Source organism: Trachemys scripta, chromosome 5 (assembly GCF_013100865.1).
Source record: "Trachemys scripta elegans isolate TJP31775 chromosome 5, CAS_Tse_1.0, whole genome shotgun sequence".
Classification (NCBI taxonomy): Eukaryota; Metazoa; Chordata; order Testudines; family Emydidae; genus Trachemys; species Trachemys scripta.
The window spans coordinates 121,841,842-121,858,413 of NC_048302.1; the positions used below are offsets into that span (position 1 = coordinate 121,841,842).

The window sequence follows — 16,572 nt, forward strand, 5'->3', positions numbered from 1 at the left end:
ACCCAGGCAAAAAGCTGGGGGGGGGCCACCTGACCCAACCTGCCTCCCCCATGCGTTACCAGTGGGGAGGGGAATCTTGGGGCTTTAGCCGCATGGGGCGCACCTGCCGGGGCTCAGGGCTTCAGCAGAGCAGGGCTGAAGCCCCAAGCTCAGCTGGTGCCCCCCAGCTCTCGAATGTCTGAAGAGTGTCATATGCGGCTCGGAGTACATTTGGCCACCCCTGGTTTAGGTATACTTGGTCCTGCCTCAGCACAAGGGGATAGCCTCTCAAGGTTCCTTGCAGCCCTACATTTCTATGATTGTGATGGGAAAGGAAAGTCACCCTTCTTACGCTTCTCCTCTCCTCTTCTCCTTCTCCCTATGTGGGCTAGATGCAGGAACCAGTTGCTGTCGTTTTCTAGCCTGTGTAATGCAGAAAATCAGACTAGATGGTCATAATGGTCCCTTCTGGCCTTAAAATCTACTAATCTCTGCTTGACCCCAGTACAGTCCTATTTGTTTGAAATGAAAATCAGTCAGCAAAAGATGTTATGTCAGCTTTGCTCAGTCAGGGCGAGTTGGTACATTAAGCCTAAGTATCATTTCTAAGGTAACACCTACCCGTGTGTCTAGATTGTACGCAGTCTTCTTTAAATCCTGCAGGGCCCTCTGCATGAATTCAAACGCATGGCAGTCGACGCAGGGACGACCTGGGAAAGGTTGCAGTAGAAAGACATCACTGAAATGGCACAGAATTGATATCATGGCAATTCCAAGAGAAAATATGATCTTGTATTTCCGAGAAAAGTGCATTTAATAAAGTGAATGTGCCTGGGTTGCACACACAAAATGCCTGTGTGCATGTACAGGATGGGGCTGTGCCTATACAAAAGTATATGCTTGTATGTGCAAATCCCCTGTTCGCATGTCATTGCAAAAGTACATGCACGTTTTTGCACACCTGCTTTTTAAAACCTGGACCGTGCTGTTGAAGAACCTGACCCTGGTGTCACGTGCCGTCAACTCCCATTCACTTCCCTGGAGTGAAAGCACTCAGACCCTCACATGAACGGGTCAGCTCCCTGCAGGACAAGACACTATGGAGACATTTTCAGTGGTTCCAGAAATGATACGGACAAGTTATTTGTTCAGAGCATGTCTTGGCGAGGGAGAATGCCAAATCTGGGTTTTCCTCCTTTCTCCTGCTGTCATGTTGTGGGGGGGAGGGGCAAAAATATTCCTGCTTAGGGCCCCTGATGGACGAGCACCGACACTGCCCACCCAACACTGATCTAGGTCTCAGTCTCCTGCATTTGATCAATGAATTAAGAAAGCCTGCCCTCTGAGGGAAATACACCATATAAAACTGCAACCCCTGGATAAACAGGAAATAAGGAGATTGTGATGTACAGTGATAACAGAGCATCCACTCCCAGAGAAAGGGGACCAGATCCTGGCCCATACAGCCCCTTTGTGCTGCTCTGACAATGCAAAGTGGTCGGAAAGCTGCCTTAGCCATAGCTGACAAGAACCTCAGGTGGGGGAGTCCCTGGGTGGTGCAGGGCAGGTGTAGCTGTCACCCAGTTGTGGCCTCCTGGTGTAGGGAGCGTATCAAAAGAGGGATGAAGAGAGGGATGTAACCAAAGCACTTCTGTGCTCCGTCAATCCACAGCAGGCATAATAGCCCTTTGGAGAAGTTCCAGCAGCCCTGAGACTCCCCTAACTTGCAGCAGAAGCCAAACGAGTGCCTTGGTTGTGTGGATGAGGTGAGCAAGCACACCTCATGTTGTTACACACTGATCCTCCTGTCTGACTGAGCTTTGAATTGGGGAGACTCAGATAGCTGGAAACTGCCTTTACCCCATCCCCATTCTGGACCCAGCAAGACACTTCTATGACATTTTTTTTCCTTCCCTCTTCCACCTAATCAGGAAGGATATCATTGTGTCTCAAGCATTTCTGATAGTTGAATATCTTCTGTAGTGTTAAAGAAAGGCTACCACTAAAGCTTTTCAACACCTTGGCAATTTATAACTATCTACTGCAATATGAATATTTTTCTAAATTAACACATTTTATTGTCTGTAATTTATAGTTGTATTCTTATTGATTAAGGTGGATAATTGTGATGAGAATGAACTGTTCTCTTTATAGCACATCTGTACATATGTGGACATCAGTCTAGAGCGAGACTAAGGCAAGACATCAACAGTGCATATTCTTTTAATCTTTCCTCAGAGATCCTATTTTTCTAAACCTCCGTTGTTGCTGTCCTATGATATGAACTCAAATTTCTAACTCTTCTCCATTTTTCTCGATCCTTTTTGCAGAGGACGACTTCTTGCATTTGAAACATGCCAGGCATAGACATTACTGCATTAAGAGGCATTCCCCTATAAATGACAAGCAGCAAAGGCATTGTTCTCCAGGGCGGGGTTGAGTGGTGGAGAGGGGCTGGCTATGAGCCAGCCTTTAAATTAACTCAGATTTGGAATGGTTTAAACAAATGGGATTTTTTAAAAGATTTCTGGTCTAATCATTTTAACTGCTGAGCACTGAATGAGAACCAACAGAAAGAAGACTGGCTTTTCTCATCTTTTATCAGTGAACATATCATTAGCTTGGCATTGCAGCCTACTTTCTTAAATTACTGCATGTCTTTTGTAAGAGAGTCTTGTGATGACTCGGTACGGTAAGGAGCTGCCCAAGCTGAAGTTATGGTCACTAAAACATTTACATCATCAGAACTTGGTGGTGCAAAAATGAAAGTAGGAAATGCTCATCTCAAGATGAGACACCTGTCTGTCTGCATAAGGAAGTGACACTGCAATCTGCAGTCAAATGCTGACTACGCCCCTCACAGAAACCATCAGCGTGCAGGGTGGAAACTGATGGGCATTAGTTTTCAGAACCTCACTCTGAAGACTGGGAGACAGTGAAGATTCCCCAAAGATGTGTGCTAGAGTGAGGCTGAAATTCACCTCTGAAGAGGGTCAGCTCAAGGTCTATGTGCCACTTAACCCCCAGTTACACCCTGAACGTGGAGCATCAGCCTTGTGCTGTCCCTCAGCACAGAGGCAAATTTCACCCTAAGCAAACAAACAAGGGCAGGACTGTTTTAATTGTGTGTAATGATTTGTAGGATGCACGTAGGCGTACTGTAGTATATTTTGCCAGAGCGATGACCTCTAAGTCACACGAGAGCTCAGTACAACATTCTGAATCTGCTATTCAATCTTTTCTGAGGAGTGGGGACCAGCTGGCATTTTGGGGGGAAGATTTAACGGGTTTGTGGATTAGCAGAACAAGAACACTCAAGATTCTAGTATAAATTTAAATGGATCCTGCCTGCATGGAAATTGTACAATGCCTTGCTTGTGTTCCTGCCGTCCTCCTAGTAAACGACCGAAACTGAAATAATTTCAGAAGTCTAATTTACTTTCCGTTACATGTGCAATTTATTTACTCTTTGCATTTTATGCAGCTTGGACTGTGAAACTAGACTGGCTGGTTCCCATTTTCAAGCTCTCCTGCACAAGCACAAGATTGCTGTGTTCGGGTTATAAACACAACAGGGGAGGTTTACATTTTTAAAAAAAATTGGTTTTCATTAACATTTAAAGAAAACTATTCTAAAAACATTGATATTGTTTAATGTTTGCATAGTCCTTTGCAGACGTTAAGCATTAAGTACAAGGTACTGATTATTCATTGCTAATTACTATTCATAACCAGCTAGGTCCTGCTCTCTGCTTCACTTGTGAGCAAAGTGGGAAACAGGATCGAGCATCTATAGCCTCCTTCCACCCCAAACAGCAGGGCAAGGTATAGCAAGAGAAGGTCAAGAGAACTCTAGGCAGGACCAGTAAATTCACTTGCCCAAGAGGGTGTAGTCTGCCAGCTAGGGAGTGCCTGGTATTCGCTAGAGCACTCTTATGTGTACTGCAGTCAGCAGCACACACTAGCTGGAAGCTACATGGTGCTCCTGCTCATAGCAATAGCAAACTGCACTCCATCATGCATCTCCCAGGCCTGCATCATGCATCTCCCAGGCCTGACCTGAAGCATGAGGTCTTGGCTGGCAGGATTCCCACACTGCAGGAACTATCTGCCAGTGTCCTTGTTCTCACTTGCAGCAGCAAGGAGTGCAAATGCTCTCCTGCACTGAGTTTATTAAGTTTGGTAAGCCTCCCTTCCCGGCCCCCCTCTTCTTTGACAAAACTTAAAGGTAGGGCCCATACTAATTTAACACCTCCACCATCACACCCCTCACTTGTGGGGTTCCTCAAGGGTCAACACTCTCGTCAGGCCTATTCAACATCTACATGCAGCCACCAGGTGAAGTGGTCAGATGACATGCACTTAGGTGCTAACAATACGCAGGTGGCACATGGCTCTACCTATCCTTCATCCCATACAGCCATGCCACTACTGTCAAGATTGGGCAAGCTCAGCTCACGGATGTAGAACAGCTGGCTGAAGATGAACCCAAGCAAGACAGAACTTAAGGAAGTGGGCAAAAGAAAGCACTTTGAGTAGTTTGCAGCCACAGTACAGTCTCCTTTGGTTAAAGATATTCACCAACAATTCACTCAGGGATGCCCCTGGATTCCTCACTGGCATTAATTGACATTGCAGCATCACAAGCAAAGCATTCTACCATTTATAGCTGTCCTGACAGACAATGACCTGCCCTCAGTTATACGCACCCTTCTCAATCCCCAGCTGGACTGGGGCAAGCAATGCCGTCTACCTGGGAAAAATGTTGCGAGCCCTCAGGAAACGCCAGCTAGAACCTATATAGCAGTTCCTCTCCTCAGCAGCACCAGCTACAGGAGCACATCAGACCTGTCTTCCACGCACTGCACTGGCTTCTTCCCATACCATATTATGTCAAAGGCAAAGGCCTCGTTCTGAATCTTCAAAGTGCTCAACAGCCTGGGCCTAGGGTATCTAAAAGCTCAGGGTTGAGGAGCGTGGTTGACAGTGCTGTTGAACAGAACTCTCTACCACACAGGGGGAGAGCACCTGTGAAGGAGTCAGGAGCCCTCAACTGGGGAATGAACTGCCACGAACAAAGAACCACTACAACACTTCACTACCTTCCATTCAATGTGCAAAGCGCACTTGTTTGCCCCACCTTTGCTAATATAAACACATAGCACAGGGCACATTTAATTTAAAAACCCCTACAATTTTCTCTCTGGTCAGAGGGTGATAGAAAGAATGAACCATGTTTGCCAGATGTTAGTCAAGTCGATTAATGCGCTACTGGAAGGCACTCGGATACTACGATGATGAGGGCAGTAGAAGAGTCTGAATAGAACAAGAAAAATAGAATTTAACACTCTCTCTCTAATAAAGATTAGACTAGAACAGAAAAGAACAGAACTGGGACATTACCCTCTAGTCCTGTGTAGGTACCAAGGGTTCATCTGAAAAGCAGCTATGTTATCCCAGGAAAGTAAAATGCAGTGACCAAATGGACTTCTGAATTAAAAGCTTTGGTGTCAGGAGAATGGACGGAGATGGCTGTGATAAAATCTAACATTGATTTATGTTCAGGGACCAGTTTTATTTATGCAGTCACCTTCCACTCTTTTTAAAACTCTGGGTGAGAGCTACCTCATATTTTTATCGCTCTAGGGAGTGGCCATTCTGCGCTTCCGGAGCACTTTTCATTGTCAAAACACTTTACAACACTATCTTCTCAAAACATCCTCACATCATCTCTGTTACAATTATCCTCCTCATTTCACTGGGGGAAATGGAACCAGTGACTGGCCCAAAGCAGTCAGTGCTAAAGCTGGGATTCGAACTTGGGAGTTCCTGGCTCCCAGATCTGTGCTCAGGCCACTACCTCACATTTTAATATTTTGCGCTGATGTACAGCAGTGCAATTCCAGAATTCCACATGCATTTCAGGGTTAAACTCTGTGGGTCAAATTCCTTTGTGTAAATCCACTGGGGTTACACCAAAGATGAATCCAGCCGAATATACTGGTTTGAGCATTGGCCTGCTAAACCCAGGGTTGTGAGTTCAATCCTTGAGGGGGCCACTTAGGGATTTGGGGCAAAATCAGTACTTGGTCCTGCTAGTGAAGGCAGGGGACTGGACTCGATGACCTTTCAAGGTCCCTTCCAGTTCTAGGAGATAGGATATCTCCATTAATTAATTAAAAAATTAATTAAAATACCTTGTTCCAACCAAATAACAAAAGACATAAAAAACATGCCTGCAACACCCTAGCAGAACTAAGCAACAGTTTGCCTGTAACAGTAACCAGTAAGGATTTCATGTGTACAATTGCACACCTAGAGTATCTTCTTGCAGACCTGGAAGAAAACAAAAATGACCTAAGACTATACAGATATAAGATAACGTCACATAAATATTTAGTAGTTAATTTGTTTTCAAATAAGTGCTAATGAAATAATAATAATGCAAAAATTTCATTTACTTTCCTGGTGTGTTACAAACCAGTTTGCACTTCCTAGCAGAAGGGCAGCCTACAGATGGAGCTCATGAAATTTGAGCGTTCACTGGATGAAGTGATGTACGTAAACAATGCAGATTCGGCTTCTGAAGCCGAGCCACCATAGCGTGGCAGGGGTACATACTTTCTGCTGGAATGACACTCCCAGATTCTTGACTGGCCCCGACCAGCTTCACACTCAATAGGCCAACCACTGAAATTAACTGGATTGCCATCCACATCGCTCTCCAGACAGAAGGAGACGCCATTATTATCATCAAGAATTAAAGCTTCCTTCCCAGCCTGAAACAAGAAGAAATAGGAAAGATCAATTGTTCGCTCCCAGCACATTCAGCCTCATGAAGCAGATGTGAAATGACAGCCTTAGGTACACATGCACACACACACACACACACCCCATTGCAGCCACGGGCCATGCACTTGGAAATGAAACTCACCCAAACTACTATTTTGCTAAGTGCCTGATCTTCCTCTGTCTTTTGTGACAGAACCTTGGAAATGGCAGTAGCAAGCAGCTAAGGGAACCACTGCAGCCATACTGAGCATGCGTCCCCTGCATTCCCCCTCTCACTGATTAGGGTCATTGCCATGGAGATTCACTATAGCAACATATAAGAACTGAGCTGCCAAGGCGAGGAGAAGATTTAAAGGAGCAGCGACAGGACATATGGTAGCTGCTTTGTTTACTAATTGCCTCCATTCTTGGATGGTCACTTACTCCCATGGACATACATTGGCACACTTCAGCAACTGCTGCAACCACGTACTATAACAAAGATATTTATGAATTTTTGGATTGTTGCCTTTATTCCAAAATGTGGCTATGCTGAAATGGGCAGCTCCTAACCCATGCTTAGCTGCAAGACATTTACAGCAGGATTTCAGCTGGAGCAGAATCAGGCACCTGGTATCCAACTCTTGCTCTTTGTGGCAAAGACTCTGTTCTGTGTCTAGTAATAGGCAGGGCATGTCATCAGTGCTTAACAAGCAACACTAGTCATAAACCCACTCCTTATGGCCAACAGAAGTGAATGTGAGTCAACCAGATGAATCACGCCTTCCAACCAGTTTCCATGGATCGGACATAGAATCACAGAAGGTCACATGGATGGCCCCAAGCCAATATCCCAGAGATAAACACCCTGAGTTTTGGGGGAGTTCATAATCCAAAGCCAACTCTGGATCTGAGTTTCTGTTAATGGACCTGTGTAGAAGGTGCACAACCATCAACAATGCTGCCTTATGGTCAGACAGTGGTTAGCAGGATGTCTCCCCCTTGAAGTATAGTCCAGTCTTGTCCTGTCCGTCAGCACCTCCACCCCAGGGGTTTCCAGTCCTCCCCTTTAGCACAGGGGCTTTGAGGACTGGGCCCGTGAACAATCAGTCTTTTCCAGCTGGTCTCTCACCAGAGGTGAAAGCTACTGTTGTAGTATTGTCCTCTTGGAGTGGGTAGGGGAGGCCAGGCCCACCCTCTCCTCTGGGCTCAAGTCCAGGGCCCAAAGGTGGACAGCTACATCCAACATCTTGTGGTTCTAAGCTGCTGCACTGGACCACTTCCTACCCTTGTCTCCTTCAGCTTCCCAGAGTAAATCACTCCAATCAAGTCTTTGACCCACACACTCCGACCCCTGCTTCTCCTTTGTGCGTTTGCACAGGTCTTGCTGTCGGTACTCCTGGGAAGTCATTTCCCCTCAGAGCAGCCGTCTGCTCCCTTCCACTGCCCCTCTCTGAACTGCTCTATCCCCCTTTTTACAGCCCTGCCTCCAGCTTGTTCAGGCTTTGGGGCTGCCTTTGCCCAGAGCTGTTCCTTAATCCCTTACTCTCCAGTGTGGAGTTTGTACACCCAATCAGAGGGCCTATCCGTAGAATAACCCAAACAAAGAACCCAGATCTGAACTCCCCTGAACTCAGGAGTGCTTGAGAGCCTGACCCAGAGCTGGCTGACGCTAAACCCTAGCAAGATAGAGGTAATGCTTGTTGGCAGCTGGAAACGCTTTGAAAAGCAGGTAGCCAGAGTGCAGGTGCCACTGATTAAGGACACAAACCCACAACTCATCACGTCAGTCTGAATTTTAAGAGTTCTTCTAGACTGACACCTAGCACGCACTGTGACTGAAGAAAGTATTCTGCCACCTCCAGCTGGCTAGGAGACTGCATCCACCTGGACTACAGCAATGTAATGTACTTGGGTTTGAAAGCACCAGTCCTGAGAAAATGGCAGTTGGGAAAACAACACAGACTGCCACCTGCACCTGCACTCTGCTCACTCCACTGGTTTCCTCCAGAATTCCAAGATCAGCATCTGTCCTCACAGTCTGGGGCTAGGACACCTTAAAGACCACCTCACACTCTGTCTGGGACCTTGACGGCCAGTCACAGTCCTAATGCCCTAGCAAAATGGAAATGTCTATTGGAAGGATGAAGCTCACCTGTGCAGAAAGACAGGGCTTTTCGGGGCTGACCAAAGGCTGTGGAACTCATTTCTGTAGGAACCACAAGCCACACCACTTTTTGGTTCAAATGCGAAGTGCATTCCTTAGCCCTTGCCTTAAAAATACCCATTGCACGTGAGCACATCAACTGAAATACCACCCTCACCCCAACCCCAACCACAGAGCAACTCAGATCCAATTTTCTCCCTGAGGAGGGGCTCAGAAAGGGATCCATATTTGACAGATTCTATTCACTTTGTGTCATTTATCTTTTGAAAGGTACTCAGATACCTGATACAGTTACCGGTGTGGTGTAGCAACCTGGAAAAAACAGTAACATTTTGCAGTTTGTGCTCATCTTCACTCTGGTTATCTAGCCTACCTCATGGTGCAGGAATATTCCCTGTGGGGGGCATTTGTGAGTGTTTTGTCCAGTCTAGTTTTAAATAACTCCAAATGGAAATTCTGGCAAAAAATCAGAACTTCACACACCCATTCTCCCTGGCATTCAGCTATGTTCTTGACACACAGAACATTGGTACTCTTATACCATTCTTGGGGCCATACTATTTCTTTCATTAATATATTAGGTTATAGCAGAGTTCACCAGAAAGTTATGTAGAGATAGAGTCTGATAGTTTTTGGAAGGGTGGAAGGCGATGTCCATTTAAATACTTTTTCCAGAGAGCAATGCAAATGGTTCTGAGCCAGTAAGACATTTGCGAGTTTCCCCTTTATAATTGCTTGACCTTAGCACTTTGCAGTAGGCAGGTAGGGACAGGAGCACAACAATAATAATTTCTGGGTCTCTAGGGCCAGAAATTTAGTTCCTGTGGTACTCACTTAGGTGCTCCAACTTTTTTAAGGGAAAAGAAAGAAGAATCTGTCTCCTATCAGCATCTTGGGATGGCCTCAGAGTTGTCTGCAGTCCAGAGGTAAGTGATTTAGCTGCTGTCAGAGATGAAAAATAAGGCAAACATCTGGAGAGGCAAAAAAGAAATAGAAGATATGAAGCAAACCATTACATCTTGTGACAGAGCTGTACAGAGGCAAACCCATACCAGGCATATCACGGGGGAGTAACGGGGAGGAAAGGAGTGGAATAACACCTCCCCAAGACTGCAGACTGGCAGAGGCTGCTTAATGGCTAGAATAGCCACCTTGCCATCTCTGTCCACAGGAGAGAAGGACATGGGGATCCATTCAGTGGTGGATCCTCTGGGCCCACCCCCAAGCACCTTGTGTGCACTGCTACAGAAGGTACACCTGCAGAGTTGGAGCCTTGCCATGCAGGGAGTGTTTAATGTATTGTGTAACTCCCACCACATCCTGCCGCCAAATTGTATAGCGGAACGGCTATCAGGGGCCCTCCACACTTGCCAAGGTGGGACCAGGGCTAGCCCCTTATTAATGAAAATCTAAACCAGGTTACAACAAAGCTGAATTCAGCCCAGTTTCCTGAGCATTCACGTGGCCGGAAGCGCTGCTTCTGGACACATACCAATGGCAAAGTTTTATCTGGAAACAAATTTTTTAAGCTTTTTAAATTTTTAAAAAATCAGCATTTTGCAGCCCTTCTGTGACTGTGTGGTGTTACTCACTGTACTGCCAAGATGTGACACTGGCAGGATGTGAGCTCACTGGACAAGACTGTAGAGTAATTTCTGTCCAGTTTTAATCATGCTGACGATCAAAAGCCTCATCCTGTATTCTTTGCCCTCCCAGAGCTCTCACTGAGGCAGCTTAGGTAGTACAAGTCATGCAGGATCAGGTCCAAGAAGCAGAAATAGAGAGCCAAATTCAGAGCTGCTATAAGCAGCAGTTCTGCTCCACTCCACTGAGGTCAACGGAGTGGCTCTTGCTTACATCAGGTCAGAATTTGGCCAATAATGTTTAAACATTATCCATCTGCAATTTCAGTTGGATTCAATATTTCCTCTTCTTGCTTAAATGACTGTGTAATGTCACTGTGCAATATTAAACTGCTACCCCTTTTATACCATCAGTAGAGGATCAAGTCATTCCTGCAAGTAGCGAGGAAAGCACTTTGAACTACAACCTGGACCCCTTACTCAGACTGTGTAGCCCTTTAGTCCTTATGTAGTCCCAGTGACACCCGTGGAGTAAAGTATTGTTCAGCATGGGTACAGGTATCAGATTTTGGCCCTTTCGGATCCTCGGGATGAAAGCCATTATATGTGTACATTAGATATTATGAATGAGTCTGTTTAAATTATACGAGAATATGCCTTTTCTAACTGCAGGTTGCTAAAATTAAGTAATACTAATACTTTGCACTTTTCATTTGAGGACCCCAAAGCACTTTGCAAAGGTGGCTAAGTATCATTATTCCCATTTTACAGATGGATAAAGTGACACTGAGATTAAGCATCTTGCCCAAGGTAGCAGAGTAAACCAAAGCTTTCTAATTCCCAGGGCCAAATTCTGTGCTGGTGTAAATTGGTGCAGCTCCACTTAAATCAGTGGAGATGTGCTGTGCTAATGTACAGCACCAATAGCTTGCTCTGAACTGCAGGCTACACTGTTTACCCTCTGTCGACATTGGGATTTTTTTATTATTGTTTTATTTTCAAAACTAGTTAACAGTTTGTAGACAGCAAGATTCACTTTCCACTAGGAGAACTTTCAGAACAGAGCCTTGTACAATCACTTCAAATAAAGCTGAACAACAGGGAAGCATGAAAGGACACATATGCCTTGCTTTGGTATGATTTGTATTATAGATTCTGTGTCCATGGATAAAGGTGTCATCTGTCTAATTACCATCTATGCATCCGAAGAAGTGGGCTGTAGCCCACAAAAGCTTATGCTCTAATAAATTTGTTAGTCTCTAAGGTGCCACAAGTACTCCTGTTTTTTTTGCAGATACAGACTAACACGGCTGCTACTCTGAAACTTACCATCAAAGATGATCCAATTCCAAGCCATGCACTAGAGTCCATATGGTGTCTAAAGAAAAAAGTAGTGAAATCCCAAATGGCTGTCCAATCAGGTTTGCAAGGAGTTTAATCTTCCCTTTCTATAGAGATGGAAGAAGTTTCTATACTTAGTAGAAATCTGATCACGAAAGACCCGAGAACAGTCAGCCAGCCAAAAGAATTAAAGGCAGCTAATGACTTTCTGGGAAGACATTTAGTGAGGACTTTTAGTGTGGAGAGACCTCTGGGAGCACTGTAAAACATACTATTGATCTCGTAGTGCCCTTAATATCACAGGTGCTGACAGAATTATGGGAACTAGCGCAGATTTGTCTGTGCAGTAAATGAATAAAAAAATTATACAGCTACTTCAAAAATCACTAACATTAAGGGCATAAGTTAAATACACAGAATATTCAGAGGGAAGGCTGAGTGCTCCAGTTATAATGTATGCCCCTAAATATAAACGCTGATACCATGACATGGATATACATGGTTTTGGAGAGAATGGGTATTGGTTAAATAGATACATTAGCCAGCTATCTTGTCCCTCTATAACCTGATAAATCAGTGGCCCTGGATATGTTGCACCCTGCTCCCTGTCAGCTATGTTGTACCTCTCCTGCCTCTGTGCTTACTTGCTGCCAGGGCAGCTTCAAGGCTTCTCTGCTTCCCCAGTTTCTTTCTGAGTGGCAGAGGGTTTGGGAGGTTGTAGCTGGGGAGTGATTTGTTCACATTGTTCATGCCAGCTTATTAACTCTCATTTATATTATTGTTTTTTAATTTTGCAGCTGGGCTGAGATGACTGGTTAGTGCATTATAAACATCGAATCATAGAAATGTAGTGCTGGAAAGGATCTTGGGAGGTCATTTAGTCCAGCCCCCTGGGCGGAGACAGAGCCAAATATACCTAGACCATCCCTGACAGATATTTGTCTAACCTGTTCTTAAAAACTCTGATCATATAGATTCCATAACCTCCCTTGGAATCCTACTCCTGAGCTTAACTACCCTTGTAGGTCAAAAGATTTTCCCTTACTAACTAACCTAAATCTCTCTTGTTGCATTTTGAGCACATTACTTCTTGTCCTACCTTCAGTGGACATAGAGAACAATTGATTGCCACCCTCTTTATAACAGCCCTTAACATATATGAAGACTGTTACCAGGTCCCGCCTCAGTCTTCTTTTCTCAAGACTAAACATGTCCATTTTTTTTTTAACCTTCAGTCATAGGTCAGCTTTTCTAAACCTTTTATCACTTGTGTTGCTTTCCACTGGACTCCCTCCAATTTCTCCACATCTTTCTTAAAGTGTGGTGCCTAGACCTGGGCACAGCGCTCCAACCGAGTCCTCACAGTGCCCGTAGAGCAGGACAATTACCACCCGTGTCCATAGGTGCTGGGGATGCTGCTGCACCCCCTGGCTTAAAGTGGTTTCCATCATATAGTTTGGTTCAATGGCTCTCAGCACCCCCACTATACAAATTGTTCCAGCACCCCTGCACATGTCTGACATACGACATTCCTGTTAACACGCCCCAGAACAACATTCATCTTTTTCACAACTGCATCACGTTGTTGGCTCGTATTCAATTTGTGATCCACTCTAACCCCCAGATCCTTTTCAGCAGTACTATCACCTACTCAGTTATTCCCTATTTTGTACTTGTGCATTTGATTTTTCCTTCCTAAGTGAAGTACTTTGCACTTGTCTTTAATGAATTTCATCTTGTTGATTTCAGGTCAATTCTCTAGATTGTCAAGGCTGTTTTGAATTCTAATCTTGTCCTCCAAAGTGCTTGCAATCCCTCCCAGCCTGTTGTCATCTGCAAATTTAATAAGCATACCTCCAATCCACTATCCAAGTCATTAATGAAAATACTGAGTAGTACAGGACTAGGACAGACGCCTGTAGGACCCCACAAGATACGTTTTTTTACATATCAGAAAATAAATACTGCAGGCCACTTTGCTTCCTCTGAGAGCCAGGGAACCAGTGAATCCAGGAGAAGGGCCAAAAGTCAAGTAGCCCAGGGGTTGTCTGTTTCCTCTGTCCCACCAGATACTGGTTCAGTCTTGCTCCGTGCCTAGGAAATGGTTCAGTGTCTTTTTCAAACATGAAGTCACAGGGTTGGTGAGGAAAAGAATCACCTGTCATGTCTGCACATGGAATGAACTCCTCCTCATTGGCAGTCTGACACTCAGAACTTTCCCCCCTTAAAGTTCCATGGAAGACACCACAAGAATCGAAACCACAGGGATACTACAAAACCTTTCTGACCCTCAGGGACTTGGGATGTTGATACTGTCCTTAGTACCTCAATGCAACACAGGAAAAATGAGGTGTTGATACAGAAGTGGGTACAATAGTAACAAAATGAAGAGAAAGTTTCCCCTTGTAGAGAAACTACAAATTATACTTTGCATCACTATGTATGATGGAGGAAAGGATCAAGTCAGAAAAACACTTTTGCAGTTCATGCAAGAAGTGGTTCTCAACCTATTTACCATTGTGGGCCACATATGCAGCTCTCTGTGTGTTATGTGGGCCGCATCCACACAATATATGTTCTATCTGTATGGCTCTGAGGATGTCACAGGAGCCGGAGCTGTGTGCTGATGGCTGCAAGTGGCCAGTAGGCTGTGGGTTGAGAACCACTGATCTAGATACAACAGTGACAGGCATATTAGAAATGCAAATGTTCTTAATAGTTTATAGTTTTCTCTTTTCTATTGCCCAAGAAAGGTCACTGTAAGATTACTGTGAAATGAAGCTCTGTTTTAGGTTCTAGGTTTCAAGCAAGGATAAAATCCCTCAGGGTAAATCATGGCTTTTCTAGTCTACACTTTGGGCTTGCACTGGACTTGTATAGCTCCAGCCACTGCTTGCTGGAAACTGGACAAGCTCCCAATGGAGACAAAGCTTTTGTGTTCTGTGTGCATGCTGATTCTTCTGAAAAGCCAGGGCTAACAGCAGCTGGAAGCAATATCAAAGCTTGGACCTGCTGCTGCCGGGCTTAAATTATATTCACTGCTGACAATTTTTCAAAGTGAATTTTTAGTCATTGGCACCATTGTGGTCTTCGTCTGAGAAGACTCAAGCAAGCAATATTTGCTTGCTCTTTTTTTTTTTTTTTCTTCCCAATGGGAATCAGCCTGTAAAAATCTCTTCTGACTTGTTTTTTGGCCCAAGAAAAGTTAGAAATTCTTGTGTTCTGAGAACATTTTTTCCCATGGGGCTTCTTTTGTTAGTTTGGATTTTTAAGAAGGGGAAGCTTTGCCAGATTAGCTATTCTGCAGCTGCCAGCAACAAACTATCAGGAGCTCAAGATGAGGAAGATGCAGCAGTTTTCCTTCACAGGGGCTCATTCGAACATTTTTTTCAGCTTCAATTCACCTGAGTTCATATCTTCTGAGCTTTGCTTGGAAAAGTTACCATGATGCAGAATATGGTTGCAAATCAAAATGGTTAAAATACTGTTTGGTCTTACATTACAGATAAGACTACCGTGTTTTAACAGAATCATGCTACAGTCACTGAGAACACGGAACTGAACAATGTTTTGACTATCTACAGTGCAAGACTGAATTGTTCATTAGCTGCGTGTTGTGCTACCATGTTGGATGCTCCAGCATGGAAACTTTTCACAATGTATGCAGGCCCTTATAGCCAAGGATGAGCATACCACGGTTACTTTTATCTTAGGGAGGCAAGAAATCATGCCTTTCAGATTTACTACATGGATAACTTGGGGGCTTGTCATTTAATTGAGGGGGGGAAATATCAAACCTCAAAACTTAAAGATGTGAAAATTAACTTTTACCAGTCAAGACTGGTCCCAACTAAAGTCTTGTGTCTGGACACTCATGCTTTGGGAAATTTTGAATCTGGTTCCATATTTTGTGGATGTTTCCAGATCTCTATAATGGATCAAAGTCTTAGATTTAAACAACCCTAAACTTTGGAGAAGTTTGCCTTAGGATCTGGATCCAAAGTATATAGTTTAGGCCTGTCTCTATCTGCTAGCATCTTACTGCTGTTGTCGATCAATAGACAACATTTTCTCGATAAACTTGTCTGATTTCATTAAAAACTTTAAACTCAGCAAAGGTTTACTCAAAGCAAAATGACAAGTTTCCCCCGGCTTTGTGCAGAAACCTCATGGAATTATAAACTTCATCTGATTTTGTTACACAGCCATAAATCAACACTGGTTCACTTAAAACTTGGCACAGATTTGATCAAAAATGTCAAGAACCTTAGCAAATTTTTCAGTGAACATGGACAAGATACAGTCTTGATACATACATACACTTCAACATTTTCTGCTAAATTTTTGTATCAGCTCCTTATATGTATAATAGGGTTACCATATTTTGAGTGTCCAGAAAGAGGACACTCCACGGGGCCCCGCCCCCAGCCCAACTCCACCCCTTCCCCAAAGTCCCCGCCCCAACTCCACCCCCTCCCCTGCTTCCCGCGAACATTTGATTCGCGGGAAGCCTGAAGCAGGTAAGAGGGGGTAGGAGGAGGAGGCACGGCCCAGTCTGGCCCCCCCCAGCGTCTCCAGCTTGGGTCGGCTCGGGCCCTGGGGTGCTGGCCCTGGGCCAGCCCCTGGCCGAGCACCCCCGGCCCACCCAGCACCGCTGGGCCCGGCCCGGCCCGGCCCCGGCCCCCGGCTCAGCACCGCCGGCCCCGCATGTCCCGATTTTCCCGGACATGT

The 16,572-nt window shown here is 44.8% G+C and overlaps 1 long non-coding RNA gene across 1 annotated transcript; it reads right to left on the bottom strand.

Annotated features, from left to right (window-relative positions):
• Positions 1–600: 600 nt before the first annotated feature.
• LOC117878463 lies at positions 601–7,024 on the bottom strand. The gene is made up of 3 exons (XR_004645985.1): positions 6,914–7,024; positions 6,601–6,758; positions 601–689 (listed from the first exon to the last, which is right to left on the bottom strand). It is a non-coding gene; the product is annotated as an uncharacterized LOC117878463 (long non-coding RNA).
• Positions 7,025–16,572: the final 9,548 nt, after the last annotated feature.